We start from the raw sequence: 20,026 nt of genomic DNA on the forward strand, positions 1-20,026 counted from the left end.
ACTCCCTTCCGATCGAATGGCGTATAGACGAGCGATTACCTACCCGAACTTACGCTCTATTGTTGGGCAATAACAAAAACTTTGTGCCATTTCTCACGTTACCTGTAAGTTTTGGGGTAAAGAAAATGTTTTTAGAACAGCGAAGTATTGTCAGTTCTTTCTTTACGCATAGAATTCTCAATTTCTTAGTGGACTTTAGAATTGAGGATAATGGTGGTTTACAAATTCAGTAGCGGTAAGGCTCTTGAAGAAAGAGTTCATCCAGGGAAATACTGCCACTTTACTTCGATCTGGTTTTGAATGGTAAGGGTGCCCGTGAAACTACAGGCGTATGGAACTTGTCAACTTAATGTCTCAGGGTGACATTGTGTTAATGGAATTGTTGGTTGGAACAAACTTTAAGTGGGCAACTTTTTTTATGATACCTAGTATGTAACTGGATGGTAAGCGACACGCATGTCTATAACAGTTGCAGTGCCAATCAGAGCTTTAAATTGCAAAGATCTGATGGGCACTGCCGCTGCGTCCATGGCCATGAGACATAAGTTGAAACGTCCTATGTCCCTGTAATTTTACCCGCACCCTTACCCTTCAAAACCAGAACACAGTAATACTAGTTTAATATTGTATTATCTGTGGTAATTTGTGTGCGAAGAGTGGCCATCTTAAAACTGGATTGAACTAAAGACTTAGGTAGACTTAGGTAACAGTGTGTTAGTCCATTCTAATGGCAAGTGGTAACAAAGTATCAGAGCGTCTAAGAAATACTCCGCCGTTATACTCCGTGTGTAATGCTCAAAAGTTATTGTTATTTTACATTTTTGCCTCTCCCATGGCCTAAAAGATTATATGTATAAATGTTATATAAATAGAATATATAAATGAAAATGTTGGTAATTTCCTGACAATGGCACAGTTGACTGGGGTCAGAGACTCAGGGTTAAGAACATCCAAACGATATGTGCCATATTGAGAAGTACAGTTTAGTATTGGAAACGGTACACTTATTTCTATTTTATTTCAAGAAGGTAAGTCGTTCTCGAAAATACGTACCAAATGCTGCAATGCAATTCTACGTTCAATATATAACACTAAGTTGGAGAAAACGTTTTCAAAGCAGGTCGATCGTGAATCGTGTTATAAGGACCCTTTGCCGTTTTTAGTATGTAATACTTGAATACGCTGCAAAAAGATTATTTTTCGTTGAATTACTTAGAATTGTTTGTATTTATATGTATTCCTTATTAATTTGTTTTATTTATTAGACAATAAGTTAAAATATACAGGGTGTAATAAAATCATAAATACTAGAAACTAAAACTAGGATTAAATTATATGAATAAAATTGTGTCACCGCGGCATGGTGCTCAAGATGCTGGCAGCATTCCCCCTTTGTCTGGCTACGCTAATGCGTTGGGCAAGCACCCAAGTAGCTACCGGCCCTTGGGTTTCCCAGACAGTATATAAACTTTTTGATAAAATTTTGTACAGATGAAGGGCACCGAAACCCCACGGGTTTCCATTCCAAAGGCTGTAAATATGTACACGTTAAAAAATTAAATATTTAGACCTAAAAACTAAGTGCATCTACACATATGGTCAACGATTGATTGCCCTGAATGATTGATCATGCTTTTCTTCCCCTTGGTCGTTTTCTCACTGCTGAGGATCGTGACTTCTTCCTGCCAATTAACTAGCTCCATCGTGCAATGACAACAAATGTAAATAAGCAAAGGCATAATTGAATCTATGCAAACATAGCTCGCAAATCTCGAGATGCAACTGAACCCAGGAGTGGATGCGAATGAAAATTAATCATTTCTGACAAAAAACCAATCCCGAGATCAGACGATACTGGCATTTGGGCTCATTCGCATTCCGTTGCCACTTTAAACTGACCCCGTGTTCAGTTGCTCCAAGCTCAAAATCGGTAAGCTTAAGGCGAGTCACTGGAGGAGAGGCGCGATGTTTCATTTATATTAGCAGTATTCTGCTAGATCAAATGATTTAGATATTTACTGTTAAATAACGATCTTACAAGAAATATGCGATATACCTAAGGATATTGTGTAAAAAATGTGCCAATTCGTTACACAATAGAATATGCTTAATCCGATTATATAAAATCCTGAAAACAGGCTAAAATAAAAATCTAAAACGAATTATTTAAGAATAAAATATCTATGATCTCAATATCAGTGATGGCCTACGGTTCTGAGACGTGGTCACTTACCATGAACCTCATAAAAAAGCTCAATGTTACGACGAGCAATGGAGCGAGCAAAGCTCGGCATTACTGTACGTAATTGAATCAGAAATGAGGACATCCGTAGAAGAACGAAAGTCACCGACATACCTCAAAGGATTAGCAAGTTGAAGTGGCAGTGAGCAAGTCACATAGATCGCAGAACTGACGGCCATTGGGGTAGAAAGGTTCTCGAATAGACTAAGAAATTGAAGGCCCCCTACTAGATGGAGGGATGACCTGGTAAGGGCGGCGGACAACCGATGGATGCACGTCTGGAAGTTCGGCAGTGGACGTCTTTCGACTGATATACGTTAGTACTACAGAGAACCTATTCAATTTTGGTTTTCAACGAAACTAGTTAAATTCATAATTATCCCAAAACTTCAAAATTACTCAGTTATTTAACGGCACTTGATTGTGAACGTCAGACGTATTATGTCAAATTTTAATTGTCTCCGTCTGTTCTGTCTGTTCTTATTATACTCGAATTAACTTTAAGCACCCGGATTGCGGGAGGCAAGGAACGGCCCCCACACGCCTCGTCTAAAATCCAGGCTCGCGTCCAAATACTTCACCTTAAGTTTCATTGGGCTGGACATGTCTTCACGAGGGCTTATGACCAAATATCATGCTTTTATTACCATCACTTAAAAAAATATTAATTTCTTGTGAAAATACTCGACTAGTTTGGTGTTGATATGCTATGTCGTGGATACAAAGATCAAATAAACACAAAGAAAGTATTGTAAAGGAGGAAGGTTCTCTCTACCGTGGGATGATATTACGCAGTTCCAGCTAAGTTAAAACTCCAAGTTGTCAGAAAGGTTTATTTTCCGTTAAGCACTATTTCACCCTGTATGACGCCAATACAGTTCCACCCTATATGCGGTAGGTTCGCGCAGTTGTTCCCAAGAAGGGTCTCGACTCCTGGAAACTAGGCTTGTTTAGTTCATGAACTACAAACTATTAGGAATATATTCCCGAGACTGACCGACATGAACTATTTCGTCTTGCACGGTTTTAATAGTTCATCGTTCTTTTTAGTTCAGTACGAACCAGGAACTGTCTGCGTTGATAGTTCACCTGCCTTTTATTCAGTAGGAACGGTTCGAGCGGGACAAAATAGCGATTAAATAATAAGGAAAATCAAATGGTGCCGATTTCATACAAATTCTATTTTTAAATATTTAGTACAGTGTATTATAGAACTCATAATACTAGAAGTCCGTAGTAGTTCATGTGAATAAAATAACTAGGTTGGAGCGTTCGTTCAATGTCCGAGCAAGGACAAGACGAACTAAGGAACTTGATGAACTAGAAGACCGACCTAGTTCAGTTGACCGATTGAACTAACTAGAATCGCTCCCTCTTCGGACCGATCAGGCACAAGTCTACTGGAAAGCTTTCCGCGAGACGATGATTTTCACCCTATATGAGCGTACGTGATATCAGAAGGTCCGGACAGCATGTTCCCAAGAAGGGACTCCTTAGCCTAGCCTTATTGAGATCAGTATTCTCTGAATACTCTCCACTTAAACAAAATTGTGTTACAGTAGCACCAATCGAGGGAAAATCTTAATACCGCGATTCAGTAATAACGCCAAATTAGTCAATGCCATCTAGCGGATTCTTAGTGAACTAAAAGTAAATATTCTCACTTAAGGCCGTCTAATACATAAAGTATAAAGTAGGTTTGCTACAGTATTTGTTTTTTATTAATTATTTTTGTAACTATATGGTTAAAAATAGAATGATTATCACTAATATCAGCTTTCTTACCACGGTATGACTTTTTTTATTTTCCCGATATCTCGGATTGGTTGCACGCTCCATGGTCACGGGTTGACTGGTTGACAGGTTGAAAGACAACCCGTGACCATGGAGCGTGCAACCGTTCCGAAATATCGGGAAAATAAAAAGAAGTCATACCGTGGTAAGAAACCTGATACTAGTGATAATCATTTAGTGAATAGCTACGAAAGTCTAAAATCTATATAAAAATAGAGTGGTTTGCGTTAATGTTACTTATTAATAATATAATCTCAATCAGTGACCATAGGATTTGTAGAGCCTAAAACGTGTTTGAAAAAATATACGTGATTTAGTTTTGTGTAGTCTCAGTACAGAGTACTAAAAAAGCCGACCTCAAGAGTACGTGGAATTACATATAATTACCAAGTTTTATTGAAATCGGTTACCGGAAAGTGCGCAAATCCGGATTCATCCCCTTGTTCGCCACTATACGGGACTTGACACAGGAGATAATAAAAATCGGTTCTCCAACAAAAAAAAGAATCATGAAAATCGGTTCACAAATACCAGAGTTATCGCGTAACATACATACAAAAAAAAACATACAGTCGAATTGAGATGGTTAAAAATAGTTATATTTCCAATGCTTTCTCCAATAGCAAATATACAGTCTCGAGCTTTAGTTGATTGCCTAACGATGCGTGCGGGTTTCGTGCCCTTTTTGATGCCAAACGCTTTTTATGCCCCCATCGGAAATAAAACCTATCAAAATGGTTACTTTTGTTACTGATATTTTGCATGTTACGATACACGATTTCACATTTATACCCTGGTAAATTATAATGTGGTCAATAAAACGGTAATGTCTCATATAAACTCAACTGAAACTTTTTCATTGGATAATGAATACTGTATAGTGCAGAGGAATGCTTTTGAAGAAATTGTACGAGAAAGCGTTTATTGTATAATTGTAACTTTTCATCGAAAAAAAAATCCGACCTCAAAAGTTTGTTTAACGGTTCTTTTCGATTTCTATGGGATCCGCTCATCTGATTCTGACTTCTTGGTGACATTGGAACTGTTACGGACTCCTTTGTACATTTCATATTTTCTTTTCTGGTTGTGATGGTGATTTGTTGACTACATGTATTATTGTGTCAAGGGAAAAATCGACTTTCATCTGCGGAAAATATATTTTTTACTTGTGATAACTGAAACGAACCCCGAACAACATCGTTGACATCAGGGACCACCTCGAGAGCATATATATATATATATATTATTTGTTTGAAAGGGTATATATATATATACCCTTTCAAACAAAAAAGAATTTTCAAAATCGGTCTGCAATTGACGGAGAAATTGATGAGTAAACTGACATGCTTATAAAATTTGAGGATTTTCTTCGACTTCCGTGGGAGCTACACATCGGACTCTGACTTGGTGACAATGTGGCCAACACGAGAGTGCACCATTTCAAACAAAAAAAAAATTCGAAATCGGTACTCAATCGACGGAGAAATCCGAAAACATATATAAAAATTAAATATTAGAATATAATAATACGGGCTATCTCTCGGGTCGGGGTAGGTAGGGACAGATCTGATCTGATCATTATGATCAGCTTACACGCATCTACTGCTAGATATAAGCCTCTCCCTAATCACGCCATCTGTCTCGGTCCTATGCCGCCCGTATCCAGCCGCTGCCGGCCACCTTTCTCATGTCGTCCGTCCATGTAGGTAAGGTGGAAGAACTTACTATGATCTACATACATATAGTAGAATAAGTAATAAGTTTATGTCACGCTAAAACAACCTAAACAGCAGCGGTGACGGGGAAAGCTAATTTACTTCGCAATTCACAATAACTGGGCAATTTTAAAAATCGGATTATGCCATTCTCTTGCAGCCTGGCTCTGACAGCTTTAACAAAAAAGCCCAGGAGTGAAATATACTTTAAATTCATAAGAAAACGTATATAATTTCAAGAAGAGAAGCTAACCCAGATAAACTTGAAATCTATGACGCATTCAGCGGTTTTGCGATTCTGGTCGTAAGAGCTCTCTATTTGGGTTCCTGTAGAAATAAATTAGGGATTGTCTAAATCGGTTTCTGTCTGACTGAGTTACTCTTGTATTGCGTTTCACTTAGTTTTCCGTACTTAGAACTTTATGGGTAATTTCGAGGTAAATTAAATAATACTATAATTTAAAAAATTGGGATATTTTTTCCGCCATTTTGTTGTAAGGAGAGGTCTTTGCAACAAAATGGCGGAAAATACACACAAGTGACCTAAAAACAGACGAAATGAGTTTTTCTACAGTTATCGTTTCTTAAAATCAATTGAAGATATTTTTTGTATTGAAAATTTTCAGTTTTTTTTAAGTGAACGGACTTGCTTTTGGTCACTAACTTGCCGTGCGGTAAAGACAGGGTCTACGTTGGAAGGAGCTCGCTCAGAAGATGCCTGTTCAGTCATACGTTAAGATACTCAGGTTGTAGATATGTAATCGGAAACACAGTCATAGGAATGGAACTTTCCTGGATTGTGCGCATAATAAAAGATAACAAAAAGCACTTTCATCTCCATCTGAGGGGAATATCGACCAAGTACAGAATATATCCCGCTGTCTAGATGACCAATGGGCTAATAATAAGTCTACTAAAATGTGTGCGTTATTTAAAAAAAAAAAAAAAAAAAAAAAAAAAAAAAACTTAATAAGAATTTGGCATGGAAATTTTCAAGTTTTTGCATCTGAGCAGGTAATAAATACTATTAAATGGTATAGATATGAAACATGGTAGCTCTTTGTAGATCTAAAAGAGGATTAGATAAGTGTAAGAACAAAACTATAAAGAAAAGAAAATGGAAAAAGTGTAGTACCAATTATTACCCCCGTAGATTAAGAAGTAAACAAATATAAAAATAAAAGATAGTTAGCTAGGATAATGGTGACTAGATGGGAATCCCACTCGTTATTGTGTGAAAGGATAAAATGAAAGAAAGAAGCACGTATGCGGAATGAAAGTGCGAGCAGAGTAAGAGAGAGAACTAGAATGCAGGAGTAACATGTAGCAAGGACCTCGATAATGTTTGAGGTGTTATAAAAAAGAAAAAGAAAAAACATGGTAGCTCTATAATCAGCGGGATGCAGAAACGTTCTTTATTATACTTTGTGAGTCTCTAATTATATTGTCTATTATGTTATCAAAGCGAAACTCGAGATTATTAATTAGTTGAGTAATCTTCAGAAAAGAATCCTTATAATGACCACCAACCTTGGCAGGTGGGTTGATAATCGCTACAGAGAGACGTTGCTGTCGCTGTATTCTCCCCGATTAAGAGGATAGTCCTACCAGGTCGTACGACAGCGTTTGGCGTTTCGTAGTTTAATAACTGCATACACTGTATGGGAACTGTGTAGATAATGTTTTGATATGACATTATTTCTCCAAAGGTTTCTTTATGTTCAAAAGTTACTATTGGTTCCTTTTTAATTTCAAATAGAAGGGGGATTCTCACCTCGATTGTATTTTTTTGTGTATGTTTTGCGATCAATCCGTCATTTGTGAACCGATTTCGGTGATTCTTTTTTTTGTTGGAAAGGAAATAATTCAACAGTGGTTTCATTCAAATTTGAAAACGGTATTCCACCTCTGGATGACAAGTTAGGAAATAAATTCGGTTTATTAGATTTCACCCATTTTCTGTTAACCGATTTCAATAAAACTTGGCAAATAGATGTACAAGCCTTTAAGATTTTTTTTACAATAAAGTAATAATTATTGATCACCAAACTCAATTGACTTTCACTAAACACGATCCAGCAAAAAATTTTTAGGGCTGTACTTTGTCGGTTCTACTACTATATTATTTAACTATATTATATTATTATTATATTATTGAACTATATTATTTAACTGGCGTATAAGCCAGTTAAATAATACAGTTCAGAATTTGCACAGATCCAAAAACTTTGACATTTTCCGAACAAAATTCTTAAGACTTATTGGCGATGATTAAACTCGAATGTAAATTTCATAGTCTAGCCCACTTTTACCATCGGATAACCAGATATATTGCGGGACACTTTTCGTCATCTTTTATCAGAAATCTTTTGAGTTGGTACTCACAATATACGGGATTTCCTAGATCGAAGTGTGATACCAGGTAACTATGATTATCTAGCACATTATTATTATTATGATTAATTATACTTACATGGTTAAATGTACGGAACATGCGATTAGATTGCAAGCCCTTCCCCCCTCACTACAAGAGTCATGTGACAAAATTACTACAAGCGGTTCTCACCAAAATGGCTGCCATAAAGGCGTATATGCACGTCGTTAGTGAGCCGAGAGTAATGCATTTCTGACGACCACGTCTTTGTTGTACAACTAGTTCACAAATTTTATGGGCGATATATATCACAAATTTTATGATGGAGGTTATTGTTTATACTAGAAACTAAGTTAAAAGTACCTTTATGGTCTTTGGATGGCGAACAACAGGCTGGAGTTTACAAAACGTAGTGTTCTACATAAAAGAAATGTCTCATAATTTTAACGTTTTTTTTATAATACTAAATAAGTGTCGGGCCGCACAAGTCGTGTGTCTGGTGGTAAGCGACACGCCTGTCTCTAAGCAGTAATGTGAGCATTAATAAGTTTTGGTTTTAAAGCGGTGCTGGTGAAATCACAGGCAAGTCGGACTTGTTAACTTATGTCTCAGGGTGGCCGGCGCCCATCAGATCTTTGCGATTGAATAAAGCCCTTAGTGGTACTGCAACTGTCATTAACAGGCGTGTAGCCTTACCATCAGACGCACGACTTGTTCATCCTGTTAATTAGTATGATAAAAAAAAATCTTCTTTTGTATTTTTTGTAAATAAAAAGTACCTGATACATTATTAAAATTAAATAACGGCGGCTCCTCATTAAATTCTATTAATTTCAAAGTCAAAGTTACCAGTAACTAATCTCCTTCAGGCAGAAAAAATCAATCGTGACTCTTTGACGTCAAGGCAGTTCTTTGAGAATTTGTAAAGATAGCAAGTTGATTTTCATTTTATTAAATTAGATAACATCTTTGCCCTCCTTAAGACGCAAAAGGACGCTTTGAAATAAACATTAAATTATAAATAATTCCTGCTTAAGCCAATTAAATTATTTAGAGTATTTGAGGTAAAAAATTGGGAATTATAACCTGGATTTTAGCTGAAAATAGGTAGATATAAAAAACAAAACAAGTTTGTTACTGAATTTTAGTTGGCTGAATTTTCGTAGCAGTAGAGCTAGCTCCTTGTGAAAGAGTTAGTCCAGGGAAGTATTGCCACCTTACCTATTTCTGCCACCAAGCAGTAACATGAGCTGAGAACAGTTGAAACGCAGCTTAGAGCTTTAAATCGCAAAGATTTGGGCGAAGAAGGGGCGCTGCCACTGCGCCCGTCACCTTGAGACATTGACAAATGCCACGTGCGTGTAATTTCACCACTGCCCTTGTCTAAAACGAAAAATTGTTCAAAAAATCTACAATTTCACACCATTGTACGTCATTAATTAGAATCTAATTCTGGTGAATCCTTTTTTAATTTAAATGGAAGGACCTTCCGGTGCTCATATTACAAATGAAGTTAAATTCTATTTCGGTTGTTGACTAATCAAACCATAGTTGACATAATTTAATATCAAGGGTCGTGATTTGTAGCTTCCCTTGAAATTTTATACAGGCTGCTAACTAATTGGATACGGACACTTCTAAAGTCAATTACTCACTATTGAACTAATTACTACGTAGGATAGGCAGGACCAATTTGGAAAATGAGCTTTTCTAAATTGGTTTTTGTTCTGCATATTCTGGTTAGTGCCCTAGGTGAATTTCGTTGATCTAGCTTTAAGCAAAATATTCGAAAAGGTTATGCTGACTCAATTACTGTCCTATTTCGATAGGAATCATATTTTTCATAGTGAACAATACGGGTTTACTAGTGGTAGATCGACTAGCGATGCGGGGGTAGCGTTACTAAAACACATCTATAATGCTTGTGAAAAGTCTCAGATCGCTATTAGTGTTTTCTGTGACCTCTCAAAGGCATTTAATTGCGTTGATCATATTACTCTTATTAGGAAGCTGGAACATTATGGTGTAAATGGCAATGCGTCGAAACTTGTCTCGTCATTTCTCAACGGTAGAATTCAGAAAGTAGACATAAATGGTGTGACTTCTTTGGGTTCTCCGGTAAAGATAGGTGTTCCGCAGGGCTCAATACTTGTACCTTTCTTATTTCTGATTTATATTAACACATGTCTTCCATTCTTTATTAAGGACCATTGCGAAATAGTGTTGTTTGCTGATGGCACATCCTTGATTTTTAAAACAGACAGACATGACATTAACTATGACCATATTAATGATACCCTCTCTAAGATAGTTTATTGGTTTCATGCTAACAATTTATTGCTTAATGCCAAGTAGACAAAATGTGTTAAATTTGAATTACCTAACTTAAAATCGACTAGTCCAAGAATAGAAATAAACTGAGAAAAGTTACACCTTGTTAATAAAGCAGTCTTCTTGGGAGTGACCTTAGATAGTATACTTCAATGGTTTCCACATATATCTTCCCTAGCCAGCAGATTAAGCTCCGCTGCATACGCAGTCCGCAGAATACGTGAGCTTACCGATGTTAGTACTGCTAGACTAGTTTACTTTAATTACTTCCATAGTATAATGTCCTACGGGATTCTCATGTGGGGTAAGGCGGCAGATATTCAAACCATATTTGTATTGCAAAAACGAGCGATTCGTTCTGTGTACCGTCTAGCCTCTCGGGTTTCTCTCAGAGAAAAGTTTAAGGAGACTGGTATCGTGACTGTGGCATCACAGTACATTTACTCAAATATTTTATATGCCCGTAAACATATACATAATTTCAATAAGAAAGAAGATATCCATAATATTAACCTTAGAGTTAAGTCCAAACCATGAGTTTGGACTTAACTCTAAGTTTAATTACCACGGTTAGGTACCACGATTTCGTTTAACCAATGTAAGCAACTCTTTTATGGGTAACTGTATACGTTTTTACAATAACATTCCGGAGCATATATTAAGTTTATCATTGTGACGTTTTCGAGTATAATTTATTTACCTATGGAATAAATAATCTTTGACTTTGACTTTCACTAGTGCTTATAGTAAAGGGAATTTTCTTGTTTGAGATCCGGTCATTGAGATGGTTATCTAGCATTGTCTGGGGAAGTAATGCCGCCATAACTATTTCTGCCGCCAAGCGGTAATGTAAGCATTATTGTATTCCGGTTTTGAAGGTAAGAGTGCTGGTGAAATTACAGGCACATGAGACTTGTCAGCTTAGGGTTCACTCAGAGCGCAGACGCGGGCGCGGACATTATAAGGTGACGGGCGCTGTGGCGGTACCCTTCAGATCTTCGCGATTTAAAACTCTCAGCGGCACTGCAAATGAGCAGGCGTGCCGTTTACCATTAGACGACTTATTTGTCCCGTCATATGGTGTCATAAAGAAAGCTAGTATGTTGTAAACAAAAAAGGTTTTGTAGCATTATTTGAAAACCTCCTGAAATAATGATCCGTTCTTTTTGTTTCACTCTGTATGTACATACAAACCGTAAGTTACTTTAAGGCTCGTGCAAAGTTAGCACTGCAAATTTTCTCCGCGAAAATCTTCAACATAACACGTCGACGTGAAACATTCATGACTTTAAATAAGTAACAAGCCATCTAGAAGCGCAAAGTTAAGAAAATTTATAATTTAAACTGATTTTTCCTTACCCTTGTACGCCTGCGGCTTTTAAAAGCACTTGTAAAGAAGTTTCGAGAAGTTTATGCGTCCACAACGTTGTCATATAAGGTTTTGAACAATGTACCGCAAAATAATTTATTAACATTTTGTTGTATAAAAACAAACTTTGGTGCTTTTTAGCGCCAAAAAAATTAAGTCAGTGGTAATAAAACAGTAACACATAAAACACGAACATACATATTTACAATAATACATAATATTTAGTTATATAGGAACATCATAACGTCGTTGAAAAAAAGACCATCTGATATTGAGAGGAAACATCAACATTAAGTTCAGATGACAAAAATTTAACGAGCGTATTCATTTATTCAGGTGACCGCGCGCCATCGCTCACTGGAAGTAGTTCGGAACGCCCAAACCTCTCGTCATCTGAACGTCCAAACGCGCGTCAACGCCCGTCGACGCGCGGCAGGTGTGCGTCCATCTGAGCCTAGCTTAACAGGATGTGAACCGAAAGACATACACTGTTGGACATAGTCTCCACCAAAGGTCGTCACAACGACCGCACGTTCACTGCTCGCATTCAGCGTATTTCTGCAACCTTAACTAGTGCCTCTACCATGAGATTGCAGTAACGGTGATCGTTAGCGACCACTTAAAAAATTTGTGTACAAAATGTTGTTTCTTCTCGTGACCGATAGGGGTGCTGTATAATTTGCTATATAAAATTTTGAAGTAACTTACGCGGTCGCTAGCGTCTACAGTCACAGTAAACTCGTAGTAGAGGCACAGGTCACAACTTTGTGGTCATTACCCGAAAACTTTTCGACCTCATCGGTTACTTGTTTTACGAGCAATATCCTCTGCTCACTGCCACTTAAGATGAGGGCCTGGAGTGCTTGCTATACTAATATGGACTACAGCCTAAAAGTTCTTATAAAAGGAGACCAGGAAAAACGTTCTTTTAAGGGTTGACGATGATGACGCTGCTATTTTTCAACTACGAAAGGAACGTATCTCTTGTGATGCATTTAAAAGAGAGTATCGTCCTACTGTTGGGGTTACATATTCTCAGTCAAACACTGTTCATATAAAAACTAACATAACACTCTCAACGTCCACAATAGAACCTAGGTAAACACCCTAGCAAAGCAATATTGCGGGATTATCTCCGCACACACATACATACATGTATTCATTCAGCTCCGTTGTTTATGGGCTACTTTATTTGCGTTATTGCCTTTTTCATATTGTTATGAATTTAAGTTAATGTCACATAATGACGGAAATTTTTATCTTACTTATTTATTTTTTAATTAAGGCATAATGCAGACATCAGAAACAAATAATAAAGAAAAAAACACTTAAAAAATGAATACAGTAGGTAAATCTGTGCTCATTTATAACTATGCTCGACATTCAAAAATAGATATAAGTTTTTAAACGGAGGCTAAATTAATTACTATCAGAATAGAAAAAAAAAACAAAAAAATACGTTATTCACCCTATAACAATACAAGAAGCGACCTCTTCAAAGAAGGGACACTGTAGTTAACGATATCACAATTGGTACATATTTTGTTGTACCCACACATCATATACAGAGGATTATTTTGTGATACCTTTTTTTTATAATATTAAGTGACGGGACGAACAAGTCGTGTTACACGCCTGTCCATAACACTTGCAGTGCCACTCAGAGCTTTAAACCGCAAAGATCTAAGGGGCACTGCCACTGCGCCCGTCACCCTGAGACGTAAGTTGACAAGTCTCATGTGCGTGTAAATTCACCAGCACCTTACCCTTCAAGACCTGATCACAGTACATGCTGACATTAAGGTCGGGGCAAAAGTAGATGGTATTCAAAGTTAAAGTTTGTAACATAAATAGAAAACAGTCCCCCATTACAAAAATTGAATCTGACAAAAGCTTTATAATAAAAGATGTGTGGAATAGTAAATTGTACGTAACAATATAAACAGACTTAAGAACCTCACGGAACTTCCATACACAACAATAAACTCAGAGACCCAAAACTTAAACACTTTGCCCTTAATGTTTTAAACATACAGTTGTAGTGAAATAACATAGAGTGAACATAGTAGACTTACCATAAATAGTAGTTCAACCTCTTATGATAATAGTTTATTCCAGCTGACTCTGATGGTGGGTATAGGTCAAGGTTATCTGTTTGAATAAACAGATGAAAAATCACGTGGTTAACCTGAAGTAAACATTCTTGCCAGGGACATTTGGAATATAATAGGAACGTTTCTTTAATCTTGTTAATGCCTTGATGGGTCTGTTATTGATTTTTTTTACAATCTGGAACACAATAGTACTTTGTTTGTAAATGAAGAAACGGGTAGAGCAATAGAAATCACAGGGGATTCAACAGAGAGATCGCTACTAGCAGAGTTTTTAATAAGAATTTAGAATCTGTCGGATTGGTTGTAAAATTTGTGAATACAACCATAGCAAATGTTGTGAAATCACCAACATTTGTCAATGTCTAATAAGTTCATAACGTTAACGATGAGAAAAAACCCGAAATAGAAGAGCTTATGTGAAACCTTTGCCTTGCAGAGGGACACCACAACAGAAGCCACACTAATAAATAAGAGATTATCGTAATCCCCCGCCTTAAGATCTCACAGCGACTCAATATTCATAAGGGAACCATTTTAGAAAGGTCTTTCCTGTTGAATAGTTACTTAAAAGAAACGGCAGAAGGTCCAGGGTCAAGGGTTTCTTTATTAGATAGTCGTTGACATCAACTAACGTAATCAGATAACAAAAGACTACCCACAGTCAGATCGTCAGCCGGTCTGCCATACATAAAATAGGGTAACGGATAACAATCAGAGAAAAGGTTTTTACAAGAACGTATGTACAATAAAACTGATCATTCAATCAATATTTTTGTGAAATTTATGATTTCTAATTTTGAATCAATGAATATAAAAATTTGTATCGCAAAACGGAGGTTAGAAAAGAAACGTCATGTTCACCGCTCGCGTATTATCTTGTGTTTTTTCTTCGTCTAAGCATTTTTTGTAGCAGTAGAGCTCCTTGTGAAAAGTTCTTCCAGGGGAGGTCATTACCTATTTGAGGTCATTACCTATTTCTGCTATTAAGCAGTAATGTGAGCATTACCGTGTTTCCGTTTTGATAGGTACTGATGTTATTACAGGCACATAAGACTTGTTAACTTAGGGTGACGGGTGTAGTGGCAGTGCCCCACAGCTGAATTTTTGTGACTTAAACTTCTGAGTGACACTGGATTCACTGCAACTATTATGGAGAGGCGTGTCGCTTACCACCAAGCGCCACCGCTTAAGGACTATTCACATTAGACTCGGATTGGAAATGCTGCGTAAATTTTATATGAAGTGATTCACATTAAAACGTGTCGCGTCCGTGACACGGACAAGAGACACCCGAACTGCTTTCGAGCTCGTACGAGTCTCGGATGCGGCCCGGCCCGCCTCGGCTCGTTGTAATGTGAACACTCTCTAGTGCGTCGTACGTGCCCTATCCGAGTGTGCGACTTTAAAGAGAGTGACTACGTTGTATTTAAAAAAATGAATGATGAAAAATTAATTGAGTGTGTAAGAAATTACCCAGTGCTTTATAATATAACATAACGTTCGTATTCGAGCGTAAACCGCGTCCTACTGACTCATTCCGTTTAATTTAAGATCGCGCGACACGTCCGTGTCTCTGTATTTGAATATGCAGCACGTCCGAGACTCGGATGACTCGGACACGGCTCGCATCCGGCACGGTCTAATGTGAATCATCCTTTATTCGTCCCGTCACTTGATATCACAGATAAACCCACAGGAGGGAGTCGTACTGTCTAGGTAATGCAAAAAAATTCGGCTCTGGCACTCGCCGGCTCGTACCGCTTTTTCATATACTAACCTAACCTAAACCCACAGGAGCGGGCCGTACCGTCTAGATAATGCAAACAAATTAGGCTCTGGTACTCGCCGGCCGTTGTATGGCGGTACAATTTTATCCTGTATGGCGGTATAATTTTATCTAAGAATAATAATTTTGTCGAAACGAATTTTCAGAATCTAAATTATATGGAAGACAGACAGTATAGCAAACATGATTAGACCAAGCAAACTTCTACCCAAAGAATACGTATGTGTAATAATTATTCTAATAATAGGTTTTCGGACAAACGATACTTTTGCTGTAAGACATTTCTGTGTTGCAAATTTATACCAAAACTGTCAGCGCATTAATGAAAAAAGGTCGAACCGTTTACGCTGTAATGAAATTCAGAAAAAAAATTCGAGTTTGTGATAGGTGACCTCGCACTTTTGTTAAATAAAATAATATTTTTCTTGGCTGTATATATGCAATATGGTTTATTTCAAATAATTTACATACATACATACGCAAGAAAGTTATAAGTAAAACCAGGGCAATTAAAAGACGTTCGACGTAGTTTACTAATTACAAACTTAAGCGTTAGAAGCTTGAAATCATACATATGTAAGCAAATCTAAACTTTACAAGAATATGGTAATTAGTAAGGCTTCATGGAAAGTCTTATGTGATTTCGATTAAATATTCAGTTGCTAGTCGACTTCGGTGGTCCAACGGTTTGCACTGTAGACGCAGGACGATTTAGTCCCATGTTTAATTCCCGGCAAAACAAATTTTGGAAATGAAACTTTTCTAAATGAGTCTTGATAGATAGTATCCGGAATGAATATCTCTGAAAAAAGCCTGAAACCGAGTAATGATTAATAGTTTGCACTGGACAAAAATAAAACATAATTTTAATCCTGCAAACATTTACAGTTTTGAGATTCATCGTCAAGCCATTTATAAAGGAGTGACGTCACGGACGCCGTACTGCTAGTACTGCCATTAAGCTAGTTTCTGTTTTAATTTATTTTAAAATAGTTTATCTGGGTATTAAGTGCGTATTTCAAATAAAAGCAGTAAGTTTGAGTGAACCCACGTATATTTTAGAAAAATCACAGGCAAGTGGTAATCAAGTCACGATAAAACTATAACACACACTGAATTTTAAATTATAGTCACTCTTAACGGTCACCCATATTAATAATTCACAAAAAATTAATAAGTGCAAGGATTGTGGCAAATTTCTATCGAAGACTAACGTCGTGGGCTGCGTGCAGTGCCACGCCAGGTACCACAACATCTGTGCGAGGGTCCTCTCCTGCCTGGCGCTGCCCGGACTGCCGATGCTCCTTGCCGACTGATAACAGGGACGAGACCCCCGTGCGCAGCATGGGCTCCCAGCTGCCGGCCCAACAACTCTCGCCCGCCGCCGACGATTCCATCGTCGAAAGCCGCGATGGCGCCGCACGCGATTCAGAGCAGTTGTCTATCGAGGTCGCAATCCGGTTGTTTCGGCAGGAGATCCGGAGAGAGATCCGTGAGTTCCGGGCCGAGTTTCTCGATCTTCGGGCCTCATTGCTGCCGTTAACCGCGAGGATGGACGACATCGACAAAGCTGCTGAACAAAGTCGAGAAAAAAATAACTACTAATGTCAATGACAGCGCCGTAAAGGCAGAGGAAGCGGTGGCCAATCTTCAGCTCGAGTTGCACAACAGAGACCAAGAGCGTCTCGACAACGATGTGCTGATTACGAACATCGTCGAGGGAGCCGGTGAAAGTGTGTTGCACATCGTCGCGGCGATCGGTACCAAGCTCGGTGTGAAGTTTGCGCTGAGCGTCTGGGTGTGCCGCGCGAGGGCGGTCGGCCAAGACCCATAGTTGTGCATCTGGCTCGGCGGGTGACCCGTAGCGAGTTGTTGCGGGCGGCACGCGTGCGCCGGGGGGCCACCACGGCCGACTGTGGGCTTGCGGGCGAAGCACGCCGAAACCAGGAGCTGTTCCAAAAAGTCCGAGACCGATGCCGGTTTGCCTCGTGGAGGTTCGTATGGACCCGGGCCGGGCGTATCTTTGTTCGACGTGCTGAGAGCGAACACTCGCATCGCGTACGCCGGGAGACTGACATACAAAATATTTTGTCGCGAACAGGTTGTTGGTGTTCAAAATGCTCAATAAAATCTTTTGTGTTGCCGTTAGGTATTGCCCATGTTCTGCTATATTGTATGTTTTCATGTTTTTTTACAATTGTAGGTACTTTGTGTGGTACTTGGGTGCGTTGGCAAATGATGAGGTCTGTAACAAAACACAATCATTCATTATCATTTTATTTACTTTTATTCAGCCACGCGGTGATAAAATATCACACATCGTTATTTATCATAGTTATTTATGTATTTTACGTACACAATGGATGCTGGCCTTTTCAGTGTTACAATTATTTTCCTTATAGCACTTTAAAATGACGCCTTCCAGGATGCTTTAAGTTGGACTATGGAATGCTGGCTCTTTAGGAACTGGACATGATGAATTCACAGCCTCCATGTGCAACTTTGATGGAGATATCGTCGCAATAAACGAGACTTGGTTGCGGGAGGGTGAAACAGGCCGTGCTCCGGCTACCGGTGCCAGGCTACCGATTGAGGCATGTGACGCGGCCACGTGAGCTGCGCTCGCGCGGAGGCGGCGTAGGATTTTACATTCGTCGAGGTATTGCTGCGAGAACCATGCCTCACCCTCCCTCACTCCGTGTTGAACAAATGTAGCTTTCGTCTGTTGCGTGCGAGGCGAGGATAGTTATTGGCACAGTCTAGTCTGCCGTGGTTTTGTGTGAATAGTTCCCGTTTTAAATTTATCAAATTTTTGTATATACATTTTTCTCTTGAGTTTGTTTGTGTTTTTGTTTCGTAATTATTTATTTATGTTTTACGTTAAATGTTTTGATCGTGTTTTGTTTTAGTTCTGTTTTGTTCCGATTTCTCTTTTTTTTGGCTTTTGTCTTTTGTGGTGTCATTGTGGTAAACAAATAAATGTATTTTCTTTCTCTTTCTTCTATTATACATTTGGCAACTCCATGGTCGAGGTTTGCACACCGGTTTTCATGATGTTGCCATCTGCGATGTCCCGGTTTCGATTCCCGGCCACGTCTGCGTAGAAAAACTAACTTTTCTATATTGTCTCGGATCTGGGTCTCGTTGTTTCCGATTTTTTTATAATGTCAGATAACGGGATGAACAAGTCATGTACCTAGTGGTAAGCTACACGTCTGCCCATAACAGTTGCAGTGCCACTCAGAGCTTTAAATCGCAAAGATCTGAGGGGCACTGCCATTGCGCCAGTCACCCTGAAACATAAGTTGACAAGCCCCATGTGCTTGTAATTTCCCTAACACGCTTGCCCTTGCTTGTTCATCAGGAGTTCTACTGCTACTAAAATTTCCATAACAGAATGCTTTAGTTACTTACTTTGGGATCAGAGCTAAGTAAGTGATATTGATGTTGTCTAATTATATGTCTTGCTGCAAGGCACGGATCTGATTGAGGACCTCATACTTATTCCAAGGTTTGTTGACCCCCTTCGACGTGCAGGTTTTATCGCCATACTTTCCTTGATCTAACATAAACTGTGAAATTATATTATAATATTAGTTAATATCGGCAGTTGGATCAAAGTTTGTTTTATATATGAATTGCACCCTTTAGACAGTCCTCGTAAATAGTACAATTCTAAATTCAAACCTACCAGGAACACGGCTATAAATAATAAAGGTGAATGTCAATCATCCTCCGATTATAATACGATTAACTGACAATTTATATTATGAATTTCTTAAAATTCATCAATTCATCTATTTGACAGTGTTCTATTAAGGTGTGCATACACTGCCAATTATAGATGAATCGCGTTATATAAATTGTAAGAAATTCGTAATATGAATTGAAGGGGTAAGTGGACAAAGGTGTTAACTAACACAAAATTCAAATTGAGATATGAGCGTTTGAAAATTTTAAATCTAAAAGCAAGGTAGCTATACATTTTAAATGTTTTATCTAAATCTGAATTGTCAATCCTTTTTGAAATATCATTTCTTACTAAATTATAAAACAGAAATAAAGTATTTTTAATATATTTATTAAAATACAGAGAAAATACGAACTTAACACCTTTGTATAATTTCATGTAAATCATATTTAGATTATGTGAACTTAAAAAGGGCTTATGTGAAAAATTAAATAACAAGCATTATTTTTATGAAATATATTTATTTCAGCAAAAAAAGATGTCAGTAAGGTAGAACATTAAGGGTAGTTATTTAAAATGTTAAAATAATACCATTGAGACTCTTGCTCAA

The 20,026-nt window shown here is 38.0% G+C and overlaps 1 protein-coding gene across 1 annotated transcript in view; it reads left to right on the plus strand.

Annotated features, from left to right (window-relative positions):
• The window catches only part of LOC113240357, a 377,235-nt gene that overhangs the window by 43,023 nt on the left and 314,186 nt on the right, over positions 1 to 20,026 (plus strand). The window lies entirely within an intron of this gene.

This window comes from Hyposmocoma kahamanoa, unplaced genomic scaffold, assembly GCF_003589595.1.
Source record: "Hyposmocoma kahamanoa isolate Upper Pololo Valley unplaced genomic scaffold, ASM358959v1 134, whole genome shotgun sequence".
NCBI lineage: Eukaryota > Metazoa > Arthropoda > Insecta > Lepidoptera > Cosmopterigidae > Hyposmocoma > Hyposmocoma kahamanoa.